Source organism: Sapajus apella, unplaced genomic scaffold, assembly GCF_009761245.1.
Source record: "Sapajus apella isolate SASKATOON/1434 unplaced genomic scaffold, GSC_monkey_1.0 scaffold5, whole genome shotgun sequence".
Taxonomy (NCBI): Eukaryota; Metazoa; Chordata; class Mammalia; order Primates; family Cebidae; genus Sapajus; species Sapajus apella.
This window is the reverse complement of record NW_022436945.1, coordinates 31,039,458-31,046,842: the sequence shown is the minus strand read 5'-3', so window position 1 is coordinate 31,046,842 and position 7,385 is coordinate 31,039,458. Positions and strand designations below refer to the sequence as shown.

The following is a 7,385-nucleotide window of genomic DNA, read 5'->3' as shown; positions in this document are numbered from 1 at the left end:
TGCTTTATTGAGTTCACACAAACAGAGGAATATTTTATTAATGAATTTAATATAAATGCCATGAAATATATGCAAATATTCATGAAACTTATGAACAAAACCTTAACACGACTCAAGTTTCACATGGTTTAATTTTACCAATATCCCCTGGGTTCCATGGGAAGAATTTCAGCATAACATAATTATTTTCAGTTCAAGGCAAAAAAAATATTGACTGAGCTTCTACTACGTGCTAGGCACTGAATCTACAAGAGTAAATAAGATACATGCTTGCCCTCTCCTTTCTCAAACTACACGTAATGTGGTTCTCCTTAGCGGTTCTAATATGGATTGAAATGCTATATGTAATTAATTTTTTTTGAGGCAGGGTCTTGCTCTATTGCCCAGGCTGGAGTACAGTGGCATGATCATGGCTCACTACAGCCTCAGCCTTCTGCGTTCAAGTGATCCTCCTTCCTCAGCCTTCCAAGTAGCTGGGACTACAGGCATGAGCCACCGCATCTGGCTAATTTTTAATTGTTTGTAGAGATGGGGTCTCACTATGTTGCCCAGGCTGCTTTGGAACTCCTGCACTCAAGCAGTCCTCCCACCTTGGCCTGTCAAAGTGCTGGGATTAGCCACCTTGCCCAGCCATAATTTTATATTTTAATAATTCCCGAGGCCAAAGTTAAGCAGATGGGCTCTCTACGTACCCGTATATACTCAGTATTATTCTAGAACGAAGATTGTAAATATGAAACTTGAGAGTCTATAGGCATTCCTAATTGAGCATGGCACCAATCCCTAAAGGGTTGAAACTTAGCCTCAGAATCCTTCTCAACATAGCACTCCAGACAGTCCTTATTGGAGTTGGCTTGTGAGTTGCCACCCCTCTTCTAAACCTTTTCACTAAAAAATGGGAAATGCATCCACTTAGAATTGTTACTATTGAGGCTTTTCAAACATTCAACATTCATTCCACAAAGACTTACTTGGTCACGCACTAGCCAGTGTGACAAAATGCCTGCCATGTGCCAGGTACTGTGCCAAGTGTTCTCCTGACATTTTAATTTAATTATCATGAAAAAAAGTAGATGTTGTTATCCACTGGAGTAGACAGCTCTAGACTAGTTTTGTTTTGTCTTTGGTCCTGCCCAGCATCCATTTCCTCTAGAATTTTCCAAGAATCGTATGTCTATCTAGTTCAGTGGGATTGCTCCATTCCTAACTGCACGAGCAAGTGCACCCATGAGCCTTGTCAAGGAAATATGCATCTTCCTGGCCACAGCAATTGGTTTAAGGTTGAGATGGATGAAGGCTGGACCAGTCAAAGGCAAGGAAAGCTATGACAGGGCTTTTGCTGGGACTATTGCCAAAGAAGCACTTCTTTCCACTGCATTTGCCGAAGCTGCTTGGATGGAAGTTCACAGCTGTTGTGGCCAACTTACCACTTCCTGGGACCATCCTAACTGAGAACGTGGCCACATGGAGGGAAGCAAAACTCATGGAGAAACAGTTCCCAATGCCAAAGTTTGACAACCTCGAACTGGCCAGATCTGAGATGGGTCCTTCAGCTTCCTACTGCTGCCTTACAGTTATGGTGGCTTAAAAAATCCTAGTGCGTTTTTTTTTCTCACATATTTATTGACCACATAAATGTCTTTTGAGGAGTGTTTGTTCTCACTCATAAGTGGTTAGAACAATGAGAATACAGGGAGGAGAACATCACACTTCGGAGCCCTTCGTGGGCTAGGGGGCAAGGGGAAGGAGAGCATTAGGACAAATACCTAATGCATGTGAGGCTTAAAACCTAGATGACATGGTGATAGATGCAGCAAATCACCATGGCACATGTGTACCTATGTAACAAACCTGCACATTCTGCATCACAGAACTTAAAAAGAAATTCTAGGGCATATGTATATTTAAAAGCCAGTTTTATTTTGGTTTTCTGTGTTTTATGAACAGAAAGACTAACACAATCCCATCTTACATGTGAAACCTCTTAAGCTTACAATGGGAAGTAATTTCCCCAAGCTTACATAACTAGTTAGTGGTGGAACAGGCTTAGAATCATACTTCATCTTTGGTATCCTTAACCACCACACTATTCTATTCAGGCACTGTGATACAGTTCTCTCTCAGTACCCAAGACTGAAGAGTAAGGTAGCAAAAGTGTAGATTGTATACTTACTTGGCAGAAAAAATATCATCAAGAAGGTGGTTTTCCCAGGATAAGCCTTCTCCGTCCCACTCTGGACTTGCTGGCCCCTGCAATTTCCCCAGTGTGGGAAACTCCACTGTGGAACATGTCCTGGTGTGAGACTGCACTCACACTCTCCCATGAATACTCCAGATAAAGGCAGACATTGCTCCATGTTGGCCAATGTCAGGACTGCTTATCTCTCTCTCTTTTTTTATATATTATACTTTAAGTCCTGAGACATATGTGCAGAACGTGCAGGTTTGTAGCATAGGTATACACGTGCCATGGTGGTTTGCTGCACCCGTCATGTTTTAACGCTGGCCCATCTTCACCGCCTCTACAATATCTTTTCTTCCACATGCAAGAGTATGTGCTCTCTCTCAAGTCTATGCTTTCTCCCTCTTTCATTAAAAGCTCCATCAATAATTGAGAAAAAAAAAGTGTAGTGTTGGTGTAAAATGAAGACTAATTTCCAGACAGCTGAGATGGGAGATTCTAGTTGCAAAATGCAGAATTCACTGTAGTGAAGGTGAATGGGGGGTCAGGAGGAAGACAGTTTCTAAGTAGACATTTGGGGCCTGGATAAAGGACTTGTCATGTTAAAAGAGAGGAAAATAGGTATTTCCATCTTTTATGGTAATTCCTTTTCTGTATCTAAAGCAGAGGAGAGAGAACAGCTCTCCTTCAACTCTTCATAATTCTGTACCCTATCTGCTACCAAGAAGTTAAGCTGAAAATAATTACAGTAGTTCCCTTTCTATTAAAACTGTATGAGATAGAGGGTAGACTAATTTAGATTTTTTTCTAATTATAAAATAAATATGTTTATGCAGACTACTTTGGAAATTTCAGGGAAGCATAACAAAGAAGAAAGTTTGCCCATAGTTTTAAGAGACAACCATTGTAAACCTAATTTACTCCCTTCCAGATTTTTATCATCATCATAATGAAATATTTCAAGCATCAAGAAAATACCAAGAATGATATAATAAACTCCCATGAATCCATCAGCCATCTTCAACAGATTTTAACAATTTGCCATTTTTTAAAAGAAACAAAACACCTGCAGTAGAAGCAACTTCTCCCACCCTCTTCAATGACACTCATTCATCTAAATTGATATGCATCCTTACTATCTTGTTTTGATTGTATCCCTACAACTATAGTTCCTGTATTTTTAAATGTATATAAATTTATACTCTTTCATTTTGCAACTTGCCCTGTTCATTCAACAATGTTTTCAAGATTCATTCATATTTATATATGTAAATCAAGTTTATTCATTTTGACTGTTGGTAATATTCAATTTTATGATTATCATGTATTCATTCTTTGATCGTTGGTTTTTTAGGTTGTTTCCAATGTTTTGTAATCCAGACAATGCTGTCCTAAGCATCCTTTTGTGCAGGTGTCAGAGTTTCTATAGAGTATGTTTTAGAGATGAAATTGTTACGTTGAGCGGTCTGAACATCTTCAAGGCACCAGCTATTACCAATTTGTTCTTTCAGGTTACCAGCAGCATATGAGAGTTTCCATTTTCTCTCACCCTCTTGACAATCCTTAGTATTTTAAGACTTTTAAACTTCTTTCATTATCTGTTGCAAAACATCTCACTTTTATTTTAATTTATCTAATTCCTAGTGAAGAGGAACGTCTTTTCCATATGCTTATTCTTTGGATTTCCTTTTCTGCAATTGCCTACTCACAACCTTTGCCCATTTTCATTTTCACTTTAGATGTTTATCTTACTTTTAATGAGTTCTTTATAAATCCTGAATTTTTTTTATTGCATTTTAGGTTTTGGGGTACATTTGAAGAACATGCAAGATAGTTACATAGGTACACACATGGCAGTGTGATTTGCTGCCTTCCTCCCCTTCACCTATATCTGACATTTCTCCCCATGCCATCCCTCCCCAACTCCCCACCCCCTGCTGTCCCTCCCCTATTTCCCCCCAACAGACCCCAAATCCTGAATATTAAACTCTTTAAAATATTGCAAATATCATTTCCCAGTCTTTCACTTGTCATTCCATTGTCATTTGCAGTAATTTAGTATTTTATGCATATGTTCACACAATTACACTAGACATAATTTTGTGTCCTGATTTTTAAATTTAATATTAAGCTATAAGCACTTTCTTACATAATGTTAATGACTACATGACACTGTGGATTCCACAGAACTATACTTTGTTTACACAACCTTTTTTGTTGAACATCTATGCTGTGCCACTTTTGTGGTTTTGCTGTTGGTGGTATTATTGTTTTTTATTATGAATTATTCCTTGTTGACCATCTTGTTCATGAAGTTTTATGTGATGTTTCTTTTCCCACAAGTTGAATTTTTGTGTCAAAGGATATAAGTATCCTTTGCCAAATGGCTTTTTGAGAGATTATATGAATATGTCTTTACTTTTGTGTCAGAAAAGGCAAGTCTGCCACAATAATTCCCAAATCTCTGCAGTAACACAGCAGTTTATTTTCCACGTGTAATTTGTTTCAACACTGGTTGTCACAAGGGTGTCTCTGTTCACTCATATCACTAAGGGAATTCAGAGAATCATAAACTGGCTCTTAAAACTTTCTTCTGGAAGTGATTAATGTCAATTCTGCTCACATTTTCTTGGCCATAGCAAATTATGTAAATATGCCCAACTTCAAATGGGTCAGGGAAGTGTAGTCCTACCATATCCTCAAAAGAAAAATCAGTACCATTGTGAACAGCCCAAGTTTCCAACGACAGAATAAGAAGAGCTCCAGATGCACCATTTCTGATCTTCCAACAAATTTTAAAGCTGAAGGAAGAAGTTATAGTTGGTAAATGGAACGCATTCCCTAAGCCAAAGAGAGTAGCTCTAAATCTCAACAAAAGTATAAAAAAGAATGTTTGTTTTTGGTATCTGCCTCCCTTTGTTAACCTTCTATTTTGAAAAAATTATAGACACACAGGAAGTTGCAAAAATTGTGCATAGTGTCCCATAAGCCCTTCACCCAATTTCCCCCAGTGATGACTTCTCATATAACTGGTACAATATCAAAACCAGGACATTGAAGTTGGTACAATGTTGTTAACTAGACTACAGAACTTATTCGGTTTTCACCATTTTACATGCATTTATTTATGTGTTTATGTTTGTGTGTGTGCATACGGTTCTATGCAATTTTTGGTCAGTATTGAGCAATGTACCCATCCATTTATATTTGTTTTTAATTTTTTAAGTTCTATACAATTTTAATTCATGCATAGATTCATGTAGCTACCAAGACAATCAACATATAGAACTGTTCAATCACCACAGAATAACTCCCTCATGCTACCTCTTTATAATCAGCCCCTGACTGCTGCCCCCTTTCTGTCCTTTGGAATGACTAATCTGGTCTCTATCTCAGTAGTTTTATATATTTCAAGAGTATTATATAAGTATTTACCATCTTGAAATGGACTCTTTTCACCAAGCATAATGCCCTTGAGGTCCACCCAGGTTGTTGCATGTATCAGTAGCTTGTTTCTTTTTGTTGCTGACTAGTATTCCATGATATGAATGTACCACAGTTTGCTTAAGCATTCACTTGTTGAAGGACGTTTGGGTTGTCTTCAGTTTCTAGCTATCACAAATAATGCTCCTATGAACATCCATATATACAAGCTTTTAAAGGAGTTTTATTTGTTACAGCCTACATGTCTTTTCAAATCACAATACCTTTATATTAAAATTTCTTTTAATTTTTATTTTTTGGGGGTACATAGCAGATGTGTGTGTATATTGATGGAGTACCTGAGATGTTTTGATACAAGCATGAAATGTGAAATAAGTACATCATGGAGAATGGTTTATCCATCCCCTCAAGCATTTATCCTTTGAGTTGCAAACAATCCAATTACACTCTTTAAGTTATCTTAAAAGATACAATTAAGTTATTATTGACTATAATCACCCTGTTGTGCTACCAAATAGTAGGTCTTATTCATTCTTTGTAGTCATTTTTTGTACCCATCAAATCCTAAAACTTTTAAATGCCTCAAGACATATTTAGTTCCTCATGGAACTAGGTGAAAAACATCCAATTAATCATTCATTAAAACTGGTTGTTACCAAAATAAAAAATAAAATCCTCTAACCCAGGTATCAAGAACTGAAATCATATTCAAAATGTGTAGATTTAGTAGGTTTGCATGTATTAGGCAAAACATATGCATGCACGACCTCATTTCTAGAATAAAAAAAGATTCATTTGATAATTTAAATCTCCCTTCAAACAAATTTTGCAATATCTCAATCTTCTCTGATGTTTTCTAAAATAACTTTGTCATTATTTTCTAGATGAAGGCATCTGGAAAAAATATATAAAAGATAGAAAAAAGTGATCCAACACAGAACGTATTTTCTGACATTATTTCTGTCAAGAATTGACTGGAAGGGAAAGCATGCCTGGAGGTAGAGGGATGGATTCAATGACTTCTTGAAGTCCTTCCTTGGCAACTGGATATGTCTAGGATTGTAATTTTGATTATGTTTATTTATTAACATTTATACTGGGCCATTTCGGTTGATTAGCACAATGCAATTACTAAAAATATGCAGCTAAAAGTTCTGGGAAATCTCTATATTGCTAGGAAAGGCTAGTATGATATCATTTCTGATTTTCAATAATTTAATTAAAATAAACAAGCATATTACCTCCATCTTACAATAGTTTTTAAGCATAGTTTACAATATGATAAAGAACCCAGACTAATTGCTTAAAGTAGGGGTAATGAGAGTTAGTAATCTCAAGTTCTTTGCTAATTACTTATTGGACCCTTCTCTATTAATAAAATAAGATGGCTCTACTCTTTTCAAGTGAAGCAGCCCTAGATCATCTGAATATGATTTGAGGTTTTCTCTGCCATCTTCTTGACCCTGATGGGTTCAGTCTTGTGGCTACAGCCTCCCTCTGGCCACAGCCAGATTTCAGTGGAGGCTGAGAGGGCAGTGGGGCTGCCCATCTATGAAGTGGACCACAACAGGGGAGCCTCAGCTAGGCAAAGGACCTTATGTGTTATTGAAATGCTACCATTAGAGACTGATTCTTTGGAGGAAGATTTAAGCCTTGTTAAAATGTGAATTACTCTAAAATTTGGGACCTGTTCACTGTTATCAGCTACAAATGAATGAAGATTAATTTTCCACATCATTTCTTTAGAGCAGTCGTTCTG

General features: G+C 37.1%; 1 non-coding gene across 1 annotated transcript; it reads left to right on the top strand.

Annotated features, from left to right (window-relative positions):
- Positions 1–2,165: 2,165 nt before the first annotated feature.
- Positions 2,166–2,325, top strand: LOC116548831. Its single transcript, XR_004267554.1, has one exon. It is a non-coding gene; the product is annotated as a U1 spliceosomal RNA (small nuclear RNA).
- Positions 2,326–7,385: the final 5,060 nt, after the last annotated feature.